The sequence below is a fragment of the Convolutriloba macropyga genome, chromosome 11 (genome assembly GCF_964194025.1).
Source record: "Convolutriloba macropyga chromosome 11, txConMacr16.3, whole genome shotgun sequence".
NCBI classification, from domain to species: domain Eukaryota; kingdom Metazoa; phylum Xenacoelomorpha; order Acoela; family Convolutidae; genus Convolutriloba; species Convolutriloba macropyga.
The window spans coordinates 6,367,689-6,384,970 of NC_134478.1; positions in this window are offsets into that span (position 1 = coordinate 6,367,689).

Consider the following 17,282-nt stretch of genomic DNA (forward strand, 5'->3'; position numbering starts at 1 on the left):
AGCTGCCCTTTTCTTTATTGTTCCACAAATTTCAGGTGTGGATTAAATCTTTGTTGTACCTTCTCTAGGAAACCTAGGAAAAAAGTTTGCATACGTAATTTTGGACATTTTGATAAGTTCTTTTTTCAAACGGGTCGAAGAATTTTTCAAATCCGATTTAAGTTGGAATGGAAGATCCCCATTGTATATTGAGTCTCAATCAAAAATTATTTGTCTTAGTTTTTCTAGGAAAAGTTGGTTTCTAATATTGCGAATAACAATTCTTAATGAGGGGTATGGGCCGGACGAAAAGGTGGTCAAAAAATAGAATTGCATGAAACATAGCCAGTAGAATAGCGAAAGCAACTCAAAGAATAGTCGGAGGTGTTTCATACTCATGAGAGCTAAATTCTCACAATGACAAAATCACCATGAACATCACCAGCAGCTGTTAATTAAATTACAATAAAAATTGGGCTGCTGTTTATGTCCAATGTCCAAAAACAAAAGTTGTTTTTCAGCAGAAGTAAAAAAAATGAGTCCATCTAAAAATTTATTCATTTTAAATTTGTAATGCGTTGATTCCATTGTATATAGCATCTCAATAAAAAATTGTTGTCGCAGCTTGTCTAGAAAAAAGTTCGGTTTTCATAAATTTTAACGAATTATACGAAAGACAAACTGTAAAAATATGTATTTTTAATGGGTTGAGGACTTTTTGAAATGCAACCAAACTTGTTAAAAGAAATCAGGATTTTATAAAGAGTATCAGTCAAGAACCAATTTTTGGCGTAGCTCACCTAGTACAAAGTTAGTTTTAGCAATTTCTTTGTTCGTTCTAGAATTCTAAAAATGAGAAATTAAGGAAAAGAATTAAACTTGAAAAATTTGAATTACGTAAGATCTAAGCTGAAAAACATCAAAAAAATATACGGTGAGAATCTCAGAAACAAAAAAAAAGATCTACGCACGGAAAATCCAAATTATTTAAGATCTATAGTACAGCGACAGGCACTAATGAAGCCTCTCACAGACAGAGGTCATTGCGCTGAAGCATTGAGAAACCAAAGCATATACAGTCTAACTTAATGTAAGATCATAAATCAATAAAAACTTCATAAATCAATATTATGTTAGAACACGCTAAGAAAGGCGAAATTGTGTAAGATAAGAGGTAACTAGCGGCGACAAGTCACAAAAATTACTGCATTTTTCTTAAATTTTTTGGTGAATTCGTTGAATTTATTTTTCTAAGTTCACTGAAAAATTGCGGTTATTTTTCTAACGGATCAAAACTAATTACTGCTTAAATTACAAATTTATTCCTAAATTCCACGGCCCGATAAGCAACGATAGCCCAGGTTGAGGTGCACGATCAAGAGAGTCGGGGACAAATCTACAGTTTGGCTATATTCGAATCATTTGTTAGCATAATGCCATTTTTATCTCTCGAAGGAAAATTTTTTTCAGCTACAAACAAAATGCGGTGAAAAAAAATCTCACAGCTAAAATCGAAAATCTTACAAATATCACTGCGCTAATTTCAACGCTTATCTTAAATTCATAGGGAGTATCAAAAACTTAAATAACTGATGGCGCAGTGGAATAAGAAGTTGTTGACATGGAGGAGGTGCCGGGTTCGAACCCGTGTACGGCAGTTTTTTTATGTAAGAAATCCGGTGAATGCGGTAAAAAAAATTTTCACCGCTGAAAACCGCAAAAAATCACCGCATTCAACGCTAAAAGATGCGGGCGCTTTGCAATGAAAAAAGTTTTTATTCATCGCTATTCACCGCTAATCTTACATTATTTTTTTGACCAAACCTCGACCCGGGTTAACAAATTTGACATCCGGAAACGAGTGGAAAATTCATCTTCTAGACTTTGGTACCGCACTTTATAGTCAATCCTCGAACGATTGACTGGTATACATGCAAGGTGTCGTACAGCGCTCTATAGAATTAGATATACTGCTGCTATGAATGTATTAAATTACTGCCTGGTGAATGAATGTGTTGGTAATCACTGATTTTTCCCTCAAGGGGGTAATTAACATTGAGCTGATGTTAAGTAATTCAATTCAATGTAAGGTAACCATGATTTTAGCGTCAGGAATTTTGAGAAGCGGTCGATTTATGCAAAGAAGTAAACTTCCCTTCCGTGATCGTCTAGATGGGTCCACCAAATCTATCTGAATTTCTTCCTTTAGCTCTGAGCGGGGATGGGATCTTTTTTTGGGTATGTTACTTTTTTTGAGTTTTACCGAATTCTGTACAGGGCCTGTAAGTTTCCGATTTGTTATTTAAATCTCGCGACTGATGTATGTAGAATGGGTTGCCTGGAGAACGTTTATAACCAGCTCCCTCATACTATTGGGGATAGCTAGTATGTTATTGGCCTATGTACATCGGTTGTTGATGCTAATGCCTCGCCCTTTTTGGTGTATTTGTTTACTTATTTATTTCTTTCACCGCGTTTCCTGCTTGTCTTCAACTTCCTATTCCACTGCGCCAACTTTCGCGTTCGTCTATGATATTTGTTGAGAATTTAAATCAGATTCAGTAAACGTTGGAAAGCAAATACGGTGAATTTTTGAAAAAAATGCGGGGAAATGCGGTGAATTACTTTGTTTCGCCGCATTCACCGCAATCACCGCATTTCTTACAAAAATTCACCGCATTCACCTTATTTATGTTTAGTAATTTTCCATAAAATCCCTATATGGCGTTTTATGATTAGGAAGTTTCTTTTATGGTGGTCAACCCGGGAAGATCTTGCAAGATAACCATCCATCTCGCAAATACATTGGTTGACTCATTTGTCCAAAAAATTCCCTTGGGACGCGTAATTTTCAGAATATGTCCTAAGTTTACAAAAAAGAACGTCAAATATACACAAAAATAAAAAAAAGATTCCAAGATTGCAGTTTTTTTTTTGCAAAAATTCCGTATGGAAGCCAGTAAATAAATAACGAATTTTTTTAAATTCCTTAGAGTTTGTACATTTGTGCCTAATCTGGACGCCAAAAAGTCATATGTTACCTGTAATAAACAAGATTTGGCAACAAATACTTAAAAAATAACAAAAGTGCGAGAAAAAGGGTTGTTTTTTTAAAACAACTGTTTTAAAAGTCATGAAAGACATCAGATATCCACTCCAATCAGAAAATAGACCCATTTAATCCTTCATAAGAAGTCAATGAAACATGTCACCCTACAGGAAACTTTATAGTACTATAAGACATGAAAAAAACAATAGTTAAAGATAAAAGTAAAAAAAAGCTCAATCAAACTCTTTAAGAAAGTGGTATCGAAGCCTTTAAAACCATTATATGTACCTTTAAAGACTTTGAGATGTTCAAATTGCTCTATTTTGAGCGCCAGTAATGTGTTATCTGAATAGTCAATAATGTGATAATGTGAAAAAACTTAAAAAAGGCGTGAAAAATGGGCAAATGGCTAAAAAAAAGAAATGGGGAAATCTGTTATTATGAAAGCCAGAAAACCATTATAAAGAACAAGCATTCTTTCTTTGCTGACACTAAGCTTCAAGTTGACCAAATTAAGACAAAAAATGTGTAGTTCAATCAAGCCATAGTTAAAATAAAAATCATATAGTTATAAAAGTCGAAACGACCGCAAGCATTCGAATAAAAAACTAGAGACCATATTTGGAATCCGCTCAGGAAGATAATTGGACCCATCACCAGTGAGCTTTGATTCGAATTGTTCTGTTCTTTAATTAACTTAAAAAAGATCGAATATTGTTTAAAAAGAGACCGACTGATTAAAATCCGAACTATTTTTAGACTGTAGCAGTCCAAGGCAGAAATAAAACTGTTTTTTGCTATTGTTGTTTGTCCATTAAAATCACCTAATTTTTTCTTATGTTATAGATATAGCTAATTTGTCAAAGAATCAAAGATAAATGCTACATTTTTAATAATAACCGAGAAAAGTTATCAAAGAACGGCAAAACTTTAATTCCAGAGCACTCTCAATGGACATGGAAGTAGGACTAGCCCCTTGCAAAGATTTTAATGGTGGTTTTTTGGTTGTGTACTTCCGGCAAAAAGATTCAAAGTAGACCAAAGAGGCTTATTGTGTGCAATTTGTTTTGAAAAAAGTTTTGGAATATTCAGCCCAATTTTTAGCCAAAAAAATAGTCAACAATTCTTTTATGTCTTTGAAATTCAAATTAACAACACTATTGCTAACATTTTTATTGTAATTTTTAGCAAAATTGACTAAACTTTAGGCAAAGCGTCCGGAAAATGTGAATGAAAATAACGCAAACCCGTCTCAATTTTCACAAAATTTAAACCTCAATAACTCGCTCTAGAGAACCGAATTCAAAAAACCTTTTTAATTCCATATTCTACTCTGGATGTGCTTTTTAATGATACCACTCATAACTCTCCAAGATTAGTATATCGATCGGTCAAAACTGATTGAACAAAAAACCAAATTGAGTATATAGTCCCCCCCGCCTCCCCTCAACAGGCGACGGAACAACAAGAGAGGTTGTAAGCGCTTATAAAAAATTTTTTGCCTTTCTACAAAAAACACGCTTAATTGTTTACGCTTAACTCCCCCAGACAACTGCGAATGGTTATCCCGCAAGATATTGCAACATAAACATTTCTCTAGCAAACCTGGGTTGACCAAACTTACTTACCATAAAACGAACCATATATGGTAACTTGCTTACCATAAAACGGAACATATATGGTAACTTACGTACCATAAAACGGACCATATATGGTAACTTATTTACAATAAAACGGACCATATATGGCCCACGAAAGTCAAAATTGTTTTCGTTCTATGATCTTGCTATGATTCGTAAGTTGCCTTTTTGTGGCTCGTTTTATGATATGTAAGTTTTCATTAAATTTTTTCAATTTTATGGAGAAGCTGATAATTTATGGGTATCAATTATTAACAGTTAGTTAATTAACGGTTAGTAAGATACCATATATGGCCCGTTTTATGATTAAAAAGATACCATATATGATCCGTTTTATGGTTAGTAAGATACCATATATGTTCCGTTTTTAAAGTACAGAATTTTGAAATTTTATGCTCAGACAAATTGCATTGGACTTGAATGTGTCCCTTTGGACTGTTTCTCAGTCAAACTCAGAAAATTTTAAGATCGTTGTATGTTTAGTATTTTTCCATAAAATCCATATTGGGCGTTTCATGATTAGGAAGTTTCTTTTATGGTGGACAACCCGGGAAGATCTTGCAAGATAACCAACCATCTCGCAAATACCCGAAAAATGGCAATAAGCTCGCAACAAAACCAGCTTAGGACGAGATTAATTTTCTGAATTTAGTAAGAATAAAAAAGTTATAAAGCATCGGTTTCGTTCATTTTGCCGAAGCTAAAAAAATAGAAGAAAAAGATTTGTGATATAAGAAAACTAATGATAGTAACAAATATTAATTTGAATTAATTGATTTTTTCAAGTATAATCTTTTAAAAAGTGTGACTTTAGAGATGCCTGTTAATAAAGTACACACCTAATGTCACTCAGTTGTAAAAATTTTCTTAAAACACATGAAAATATAACCGAAAAACGTCTTCTCAAAACGAATCATACTTCGTCAATAACAACCAATGAGCGTTGAGCTGGACCGAAGCGAGCTTGCAAGATGAGTATCTGTCTGCAAAATCTTCATAGTCTTGTATGGGTTCATTAAATATTTTGGATCTATTTTAAACCAGTAATTTTCAGGCATCCCGCATACAAATTAAGTGTTGTTTTATCCATAACACCACAGCCCGTCACTATGTAAGACATTTGCTTGTGCGTGTTGGGGGGGGGGGGGGGGGGGGGGGGGGTTGAGGTTGGGAGGCGTACGCCCGGCCCAGGAATTTTGCCAAAATTACGTAAGATCAGCGAAAAAATTCAATGCATTGAACGCAAGATTATGAATTGTGTAAGTAAGAGTACATCTGTACATCTGACATATTTTGCGTGGATTTTAGCATAGATGCATATATATATATATATATATATATATATATATATATATATATATATATATATGTATATATATATATATATATATATATATATATATATAATGCGTTTTCAGTTTTAGAGTTTTCAAAATTCGAAACAATTTTCAACGAAAAATTATGTAAGGTCTACGCTGAAATCAACGCATTTTATGTAAGATTTGCGTAGACTACGTTGAATTTAAGTACGATCCACGTTTAATCCAACACAAAACATGGAAGATTTACTCTAAATTCAACGCAAAATTTGTATGATTGGCGTTGAATGCGTTGAATTGATGTAAGATCTACGCTCAAGCGTAGATCTTACATAAATTCAACACATTCAACGCCAATATTTCAAAATTGTTCGTTTCTTAGCGTTGATATGTGGGCCCGTGCCTACTTAGCTAGGAAAAGCGGGGACAGTGTAGATCCCATATTTTTTACTGAAATTTTGAAGGCTTAAACTTTAAGCGCACTAAATTACTGCCGATCGAAATGATAACACAAATAGACATGTCCATTCATAATTTACGAATCGTTCGTTACAAAAACTGGTAAAAAATCTTCTTTCGTGGTCCAACTTATGTTGAACTTTTGGAACGATGTGGCTGAACATTTCTTCTACCTACCCAGCGATTACTATGTAGTGAACGATACCAAAAAATTTATATCTTCACATTATCGATCCAGTCTCATTGGGCATTCTTTTCGCACTCTTAAAGCATGCTATGGGTTTGTTGATTCTGTAGTCTTGATTGTGCTTCTCAGACCGTTTCTGGATCCTCTTCTGAAACTTGCCAGAAAATGTCACTGTCGACGGAGTTCTACTGGACACTGAAACAAAAACTCATAATTATAGGAATTGGACTTCTCAACAGTTCTTCCCAAAGCTATTAAGAATAAGTACAAAACATATCTGTGTCGTTTCGGGTTTTTGAAGTGTATATCTGTGCGTGCACGTGTATGTGAGTGTGGATGCGTCTGTGTGAACATAACCCAGGTTGGAGTGCAGAAAAGTTGATATAAAACTGAAGAAAATGAACACACGAGGGGGCGTCATGAGTTCGCAATTACAGGGCCCCGAAAACGAATGAACGCACAAAAATCAGGATATAGGCCATTTTGAGCGCACGAAAGTCTGGACATGGGTAACATTGAACCTACGACAGTCTGACTTTTGGGAATAAGAAAATGTTTTATAAACAAAAATGTTGATCACGTATGGTTGGTTCAGCACTCTAACTAGAGTGCTCACTCAAGTGTTTTCGTAGAAAAACTCGACTCAATTGAGTTCAAAAGATACAAAACGTTGTACGATGGAAATGCTGCATCTAACATTTTGCATTGCTTTGTGCAATTTTGAACTTCGAATTGTAGAACATTTTGAAGTTGAAAAAGAACCACGCTTTAATTACTGAATGGATGGCGCCTCCTCCAAATAGGATGCTCATCGGCCACATTTTACTATCTAGCCTAGTCCAAACGTAATGTCAAATTTGCAAATATTTGCAAATTTTCACTGCCGAAGGTCAAATTTGCAAATTTTTGCAAATCAAAGCGAAAATTGCAAAAATTTGCAAATTCGTAGAAAATGATGAAAACAACCCGTTGCTGCACCCAATGCTAGTTCATGACATATACTTAATAAAGCTCAGGTAATTTTACCTTAAAAAACAACTCAACTCATCTCAATTGTTAAAGTTGTATGAAACATTCGGACAAAAATTTTTGATTTTAAGCTTTGTGTTACCCTCAGTAGTAGTGCTGTTCTGCTATAGGACGTTTTTTAAATAGTTATGGTTTGAAAGGCTAAAAAAGTGACCATTTACGATTTTCTTCAAACTGATGATAGAAAGGAAGGACTGGACCGCTATCTCGATGTCTTAGATTAATTTTGGTGATGTTTGCTATTATTATTATTATTATCATTATTATTGTTTTCTTTAAAATTTTGCCGATGCACGAAATATGTTTACATTCATGTTCTGCGACCCTTTCATGTTTTTGAAGAGTGAAGAGGCCTTAAGCTTAGACTTAGGACGTTTTTTAAAGATTTTTTGGGCCAATTGTCAAATGAAAAAACCGAGGTCAAATTTGTAACAAAAGTTGCAAAGTAATATGAGAGTTGCAAAATAATGTCAATGTTATAAAATTGTTTGCAAAATAATGCGAGAATTTGCAAATTAATGTCAAATTTGCAAAACCTGCTTGCAAATATTTGCAAAACCTGCTTGCAAATATTTGCAAATATTATACATTAAATTACAAAGTTTTCAAATCAATTTGCAAATTTTTGCAAACTTGACCATGGATTTGGATTAGGGTATACACGCATTAAATACTAAGTCCCTACTTCGCAACCACAACCCTGTGACATCTACACGAGAAACAAATGCATTAAAATATTGCTGTGTACAAACTATATGTATATGTATGGAGATAGGTCTTGACATGAACGCACAAAAGTCTGGACGTACGCCTTGTTGAAGACGCATGCAGGCACAAAAAGTTTTGAACGCACAAAAGTCTGCATATACGCACTTCTGAAAACAAGGGGAATGTAAAAAACTTTTGAGTGCACGAGAGTCCGAAAATAAGTGCTTTTAAATTCACGAAAAGCATACGAAAGTTTTATAAGGTACGAATATCTGGTGGAAGCATTAAATTCCGAAATGAAGAAACGAAAGTCTAGACCTGCGCACTTTTGAACGCATACAAATATTTGAACGCTCTAAAGTCTGAGCATAGAGGGGGGGGGGGTGGGGAGGTCTCGACGTGCCATCTTTCTGTCTGGCACCTTAGTACCTTAACCTGGGTGCCAGACAGAAGGGGTCTGTGTATGTGCACGTATGTTTGTGTGAGCGTGTGTATGTGTATGTTTTTGCGTATGTGTGACTTTATGTGCGTGTGCGTGTGTAAAGTTGTTTTTTTTGTTTGTACGTGCCTGTATTTGTGTGTTAATGAAAGTATTTCAGTGTGTTGGGGAAGGAGCTGTTGTTCGACCCTGATGTCAAAGTTATTTTTAACTTGTGGGAAGAATTTTTTTCTTTTATTTCCTCTTCTTGCTATGAGGAAGTCAAGGAAATCGTTGACTAGCTTGATAACTCAATGCCTAAAATTTAACGAGCTTAATTTTTCCCTCAACGATGAAATTATCATGATGCTTCAGTTTTCGACCCGAGTCATCTGCTCATATTTTTTGAACTCAACTCATAAGCATTAATTTATTTCTCTGTTTTTTAAAAAAAATTTTCGGATAATTTATTGCTCGTTTGAGTGATTTAAGATTTCGTCAGGTGAAGAATGACAAAATGTTCAACCCTGAGGGCATTGAGCTGCTTGTGTAGCGCTCTATGGCTAACAAGTTCACTAAAGCTATTGACAAAGCACTGCTTCATTGCAAACGTGAATCTGGCATGGTCGTTCTCCCTCAGACTTATCTCCCTCAGTTTTTCTCAAAACCACTTACTTCCCTTAATACGATCCGAAGGATTCTTTAAGCACAAAGTCATTCCCAGTAGTCAGTAAGATTGTGAAATTGATTCTGGATTTTCAACAAAATTTTTTATTCATTTTGGACCCTATCAGACTTCTTACTACTTCCAAAAAAAAGATCTCAAAAACTTTTAAATTTTTTTTGGGCTCTTCAACGACTGCTTCCTGCATTTCTGGAAAAAAGATTAAATTTCCTCCTAGAAAAAATTTTTTAGGTGGGACCAAAATAAGGTCCTAAATGAATCATAGTAAACTTCAAATTGTCTTCAGTTCAGTTTTCTGTATTACTGCATTTGGGTGTCAGATCAATACTAATACTACTAATACTACTACTACTACTACTACTACTACTACTACTACTACTACTACTACTACTACTACTACTACTACTACTACTACTACAACTACTACTACTACTACTACTACTACTACTACTACCACTACTACTACTACTACTACTACTACTACTACTACTACTACTACTACTACTACTACTACTACTACTACTACTGTTTGAACACTTAAATTCCATAAAGAAATAAAGGAACAATGATAATAAGTACAAACAAGTTAATAAAATGCATTTAAGTTCGAGCTTATTTGGGTCCAGGAAATGCTGTTCGACAAAACTGTTGAAGCGAGATTTAGACTCTCTTTTCAATTTCTGTCGTAAGGTGATGTAGCTCATGTTGTTCCTTGAGCAATCTTCTTCAAGTTGATCCATCCACGTCTTGCGTTGAGCCCCTGGAGCACGTTTAGAATATCGATATTTTTCTGTCGGCTCCCAGGTGAAGGCTCGGAGCGCTAGACGATCGTCATTCATCCTCAGGACATGGCCAAACCATTTCAACCGTTTAATCATGATCATTGCAGAAAGTGTCGACATACGTGATCTAGCCAGTACTTCTTCATTTGTCACCCTCTCCAGATATAAAAAACATAGTATCCTTCGCAGACAACTGGTGCGAAAGCTCTCAAGTCTCCCTTGCGTTGATTTATTCATGGTCCACGTTTCAGAGCTATATAAGACCACTGATAACACGAGAGCTCTGTATAACTTGCATTTGAGTTGAATACTAAGTTGTTTGCTCTTCCAAAGCTTCTGAAACCTCGCAAATCGCTGTCTCCCTTCCGCCAGCTTGGCACTGATTTCCTTTAGGTCACCATGTTGCAAGCTCATGAAAGAATCGAGATATTTGAAAGCTTCTACATTTTCGAACTCCACTCCATCTCGATTGTGGACATTGCAGGAGAAAATGCGAGATCTTCCAGCCTTTTTTCTGCCGCAGTATCGTGACTCGTGAATTTGTCGGCATTTCACAGTTGCGAATTTCCTAGTGCACTTCTGACAAGTGAGGCTTTTCTCTAGCCCAACAAACTTTGACGCGCTCTCTTCGACCCTCTTCGAATTCTTAGACTTGCAGAATCTGGCTTCATGCACTTTGCAGCCACTTGCAGTGTCGAAGCAACGTTTACAACCTGAACATACACAACTATCGTCATCAGAGACCGCAGTTGATCTGTTATTCGCCGTAGACAATAGATCAGCAACCATTGACCTCTCGTCGCTGCTAACTGTCACAAGCTCAGCCTCCGCTGAAGTTTTCAGTCTCAGTTTCTCACCAGCTAATGTCTCGAACCAGCCCGCATTCTTCTTCTTGCCCACCAGCACCTCTCTGCCAATGAGTAGTCGGGATTGCTTTTCCGCCTCAATGAGAGTCCCAAAACGGCCTTTGCGGTCTCCTGTAAGAACTTCCACGTTCCTTTGAGCAATGGGAACACTGGCTCAGGGTTTTTCGCATTTAACACCCATATTCTTTGTCTTCCCAACATTGATCATTAGGCCAACAGCCTCGGCTAAAGATTCAATTCTATGTAGATTTGCTCGAAGTTCGGAATCAAAGACGCCCAATAGCGCAACATCATCGGCGAAGTCAAGATCAGCAACACAGCGTCCAATTTCGATTCCTCCTTGAACTGAATTAGCCAACACATAGTTTATCACAAGGCCAAAGAGAATAGGCGACCATATATCACTCTGGCGAACACCAGTTTTTACGTCGAACATCTGGCCATTCTCGCCTTCTGCCTTGACGCAGCACTTGAAGCCTTCGTAACTGTTGCGGATGACATTCACAACTTTTTGTGGGAGCTCGTAATGTTTCATTATCTTGTACATCATCTCGTGGTCCACCGAATCGAATGCAGCGCGGAAGTCAATGAAACAAGAACTGACGTCCAATTGGAAGGCCATGCATTTCTCTAGTATTTGCCTCAACGCAAACAACTGGTCAGTGCAGCCCCTGCTTTTTCGGAATCCGCATTGTTCTTCTCTTAGCACTTGATCAAGTGCATCTTTGCATCTATTCAGGATGATTGACGCAAAAACTTTTCCAGGTACCCAGAGCAGTGAAATTCCGCGATAGTTCCCACACGCAGATCTTTTTCCTTTGCTTTTGTATAGCGGGACAACTTCTGCTAACTTCCAGTCTTGTGGAAGATTTTCTTCAGTCCAGCACTTGTTGACAATGTCCCAAAGCCATTCAGCGATTCCAATATGCGACTTTAGCATTTCGGCAGAAATATTGTCTGGTCCAATTGCTTTACCGTTTTTCAGTTTACGCACGGCATTTAGAACTTCATCGAACCGATTTGGACCTAGGTCTATTTCAAGACTCTTGGATGCTTCCACTATGCTCAATACAGAATTGCCGCTTATTGTGGTTGGAAATAACAGATGCTTAAAGTGCTCAGTCCAACGTTGCAGACTTTCTTCTTTTGTTTTCAAAGGCTCGCCTGTGGTTGAATCTAGTTTACTTATATGAGGACTCCACTTCCGACATAACTGTTCTGACTCCCCAAACACTTCTTTCAGGTCACCTCTGTCTGAATGATCTTGTATTGTTACACCTTTGTCTTTCAGCCACTGTCTTTTGTCAGATCTTAACGCTTTTCGTACTTCTTTGCAGCAGTTAGAGAACACTAGCAGCGCATCCACGCTACTATTCTTTCTCAACTGTAACTCAGCCCGTTTCCTAATCAAAGCCAGCGTTTCAACTGTAATCCAGGGTTTGTGCACACGACTACTACTACTACTACTACTACTACTACTACTACTACTACTACTACTACTACTACTACTACTACTACTACTACTACTACTACTACTACTACTACTACTACTACTACTACTACTACTACTACTACTAATACTACTACTGTTTCAACACTTTAATTCCAAATATGAAATAAAGGCACGGTTGGCAACAAATACAAACAAAACAAGAAGAGTTATTTGTTTGGTTATTCTGTGAAGTGCTGTACGACGAAATTGTTGAAGGCATTCTTTGACCCGGTTGCTGCTTTCTCCTGCAATCTGGTGAACGATACTTTGTTTCGTACACAGTCTCCTTCGATTTGACTCATCCACATTTTCCGTTGCCCCCCAGGAGCGCGTCTAGCATGGACGTATTGATCGGGCGGGTCCCAATCGAAGGCACTGCGGGCTAATCTTCCTGGTTCCATTCTCTGGATGTGTCCGTACCATTTTATCCGTTTGAGCATGATCATCGTGGATAGTTGGGGCATTCGTGATCTTGACATAATTTCTTCGTTCGTTGCTTTCTCCAGATACGACACACGTAGAATTCTCCGAAGACAACCACAGTGGAAACTCTCAAGTTATCTCTCCATTAATTTCGAACGAGTCCAACTACTACTACTACTACTACTACTACTACTACTATTACTACTACTACTACTACTACTACTACTACTACTACTACTACTACTACTACTACTACTACTACTTCTACTACTACTACTACTACTACAACTACTACTACTACTACTACTACTACTACTACTACTACTACTACTACTACTACTACTACTACTACTACTACTACTACTACTACTACTACTACTACTACTACTACTACTACTACTACTACTACTACTACTACTACTACTACTACTACTACTACTACTACTACTACTTAACGTTGATAGGATGATGACTCTATTACATGAACGGTCGCTTCCTACGTTGAAAATGACAATTCCAATTAATCCGACGCTGCTTAAAACAATATCGACTATTTCAAAAAAAGACAAAAAACCGTCAAAAACCGGCGCTTCTTACAAGCAAAACCGATGAAACCGACAAAAACCAACAAAAACCGACGCGTCGTACGACCGTTTTGTCGTAATTTCTCAACGCGGGTACTGGACTATTTGGACTTCGTCATAAGTCTATGGCTGCACTAGGTTTTGAAAAAAAACATCACGAATTCGCGCTCAAAAAACACTGAATTTTACGGCAAAGTAAGTCCAATATAAAATTTAAGTTCAATATAAAATAAACGCAAAATAAGTTCAAAATTAATTTTTTGTTATAAGTTGTGAAATTACAATTGCTATTTGTGTAAGTAGGATGTGTACATTATGATTATTTTAATCAAGAAAGTAGATGAAAATGAGCGTTCACTGTCTAATAGGATGATTGTAAATTCAATTTGTTGTCGCTTGTAGTTCTTGTGTTAAAAGATAACCGTGTTGCACCACATATAAACAACCACTATAGACAGTTTCTAAAGGGATCTGAAGTTTTAAATGCGTTTTAGTTGATGAAAACTGTTCCTTTTTTTCGAAAATTTATTGAACCAGAACAAGTCTTTGACTTTTAGCTTTTTGTCGTTCGTTCCTTTGTTGTTTTTTGTCAAAAATGATGTCTGGAAAAGGTACTGAAATTTGTCAGCCATTACACCATTTGTTTTATTAAGAAGTGATGTCAAATAATGAAACCCTCAATTTCAAAAGATACGGATAAGCGTTTAGTTCTCCTGATAGTATTTGAGGACAATAAATGTCGTGCTTTTAAACGCAGTTTTTGTTCTGTATTTGCATGTGAGAGCGAAAAATAAACATTTGCTTCATGCTTTTGTTGATTAGCAATTTAAATCACCTCGCTAGTTTAAAGAAGAAAAAAACTACTGCTTGTTCATGGTTAAGGTTTTTTCAATCAGAGATATAGAAATGTAATTATCAACGGGGACAGCTGTCTCAAGTGTATTTCGTTCAATTTTTGGCTATCACGTGTACTATTTTTTGCTATTAGAGCTTTAGTCCTGAAAAACGAACAACTAAATCTTTGAAACACAAATTTGATCGCCCAATTTCTTACTTAAGTATGCGGTGAAAGTGTTGAGTTTGATGAATCTTACACTTAGTGTAAGCTCTAAGACCTGACTTTCTTGTATCTTTCAGAGCATTGACACTTTGACATTTTTTAGATGATCTCCTTGGCTAAGTTCAATGAAATATTGGCTAACTTTATTTTACTTATCACTATTTAGGTTGATTCGAATTTGTTTTTTTTAATCAGAGAGATGAATTAAATACTTATTACACTTTACAAAAATATACATTTATCTCAGTTTGTTTCCCTTGTTCGCCTTTTTCATCGTTTTTGAGCGTTGATAAAATTTTAGTGTAACGAACGGCGCTGCGTTATATCTTTTGTCAAGAGTTTCATATAAAGAAACACAAACCCTACAATTAGATTAATTCCCAGCTTTCGGTTCTATAGAAAAATTCTAATTGTTCACAAATGGTTATATTGAAAACAATCCTCAAAAGTAAATGAGACAGAGAAAAAAAAAGGTTGTTAAGACTGAAGCAAAAACATTGTTAATCAAATTGAAAATGTTGAGTTCTGAGACGTGACGTTGACTGCAAAACTGTACATTATGTGAGTTTTCTGCCGAAGAATAGAAAAACTATCGGCCGTTGAAATTTGCAATGAAAAGTTAAAAATGTCATTAACGTAGCATTCGCGCCAGCAAGCGTTCAATATTATTCTTGCCTTCGTGAAGTTCTACTGAAACATGCAAATTTTGAAACTAAAGAGATTGAAAATGTGTAGAAATCTTTTTTCGTTTTGAATTTTCAACTTGAGATAAATTTTCGACAACCATTCAGCTATTGAATAATTCAACTGATTTGAATTAAAATTTAGTTCCGAAGGTTTTTATTTTTCCGTGTCGTATTTCGATATCAAGAAAGCCGAAACTTTAAAACTGAAAATTCCGACGTGTTTACGTTTTCTTACGTTTTAAATCGAACATACCGACGTTTTCCTTCGTTGGAAACCACGAAAGCGCACATTTTTTGCGTCTAAAATCAAAGTATTCAACAATTTTTCCACGCCTAAAATAAAACGTAATGCATCTAAGAAAACGAAAAGGTGAACTCTAATAAACTAAACATACCAATGATGATGTTACGTTAAAAAAAACATAACAAACCTGAGTGACTGAACTTACCGAAAATTTCTTAACTCTGAAACCGACGTTACCAAAGATCTGAAGCCGAAAAAAACCAAATCTAAGAAAACAATCATACCGACGACAGTCTTAATTTAAAATCCGAATGTAACAAATCTGAGGAACCAAACAAACCCACGATTTCTTACGTTTGAAACCAAATTCACCGAATCTAAGAAACCGAACATACCAAATCTAAAAAGACAAACACACCGACGACTAAACATACCGACGATTTCTTAGGTTTGAAACCAAGTTTACTGAATTTAAGAAACCGAACATACCAAATCTAAATCAAAAAGAAGAAGCATACCGACTACTATTTTATGGTAAAAACCGAACATAACAAATCTTAGGAACCAAACATACCCACGATTTTTTACGTTTGAAACCAAATTTACCGAATCAAAGAAACCGAACATACCAAATCTAAAAGAAAAAACATACCGACGACTATTTGTTCCGACCCCTCTTGAGGGGGAGGAACTATATACTCAACCGGGTTTGTTTTGTTCAGACAATTTTGACCGATCGATATATTCATCGTAGAGAGTTCTGAGTGGTATCATTAAAAAGCCTGTCCATGGTAGAATAAAGAAATTAAAAAATTTGTTCGAATTGCGTTTTCTAGAGCGATTTATCGTGATTTAAACCTCTGTGAAAATTAGAACGATTTGCGGTTTAATATTCACATTTTTAATCACACTTTCCGGAATTTTTGCCTCAATTTTCGTCTCAATTTTGCCTCAATTTTGCTAACATATCGAAAAAATTGTTATCAAAAGTCCTGTTGGTTTCATATTTAAAGAAAAAATAATTTTTGACTATTTTGATGAAATTGTTTAGGCTAGAATTTAGGCTAAATAATTCAAAATTTAAACTCTTTTACCAAAAATAGCCCGAAATAAGCTTTTTTGGTCCACATTGATTATGTTTGCCGGAATTACACACCCCAAAACATCTAACACAATCTTTGTAAACTAAACTAGGGGGATAATACTACATCTATTTCAATTGAGAGTATTCTAGAAACAAAATTTTGCCGTTTTTTGCAACTTTTACACCATAGTTATTAAAAACGCAGCAGTTATTTTTGATTTTTAACTAACAAATCATCTAGCTCTATAACATTCGAAACAATTGAGTGTTACTAATGGACGAACAGCCATAGCAGGGCTGGTTTTGATCCAATCTTGGACTGTTACAATCCAAAAGTAAGTCGGATTGTATTCAGTCGGTCTTTTATTTTTAAAAATCCATCTTTTTTATGTTAATTGAAGAAAGAACAATCCATTTCGAAGCTCAGTATTGAAAGGTTCAATTGGCTGCAAAAACAGTTCCAAATTGATTTATCTATTTTCTTTCGTAAGGTTTTGGTCGTAAAGTTTTGGTATTCTCGTAAGGTTTTGGTCGTTTTTCCTTTTAAAAATATTTGATTTTTAAATAAACAATGGCTTATTGAACTTT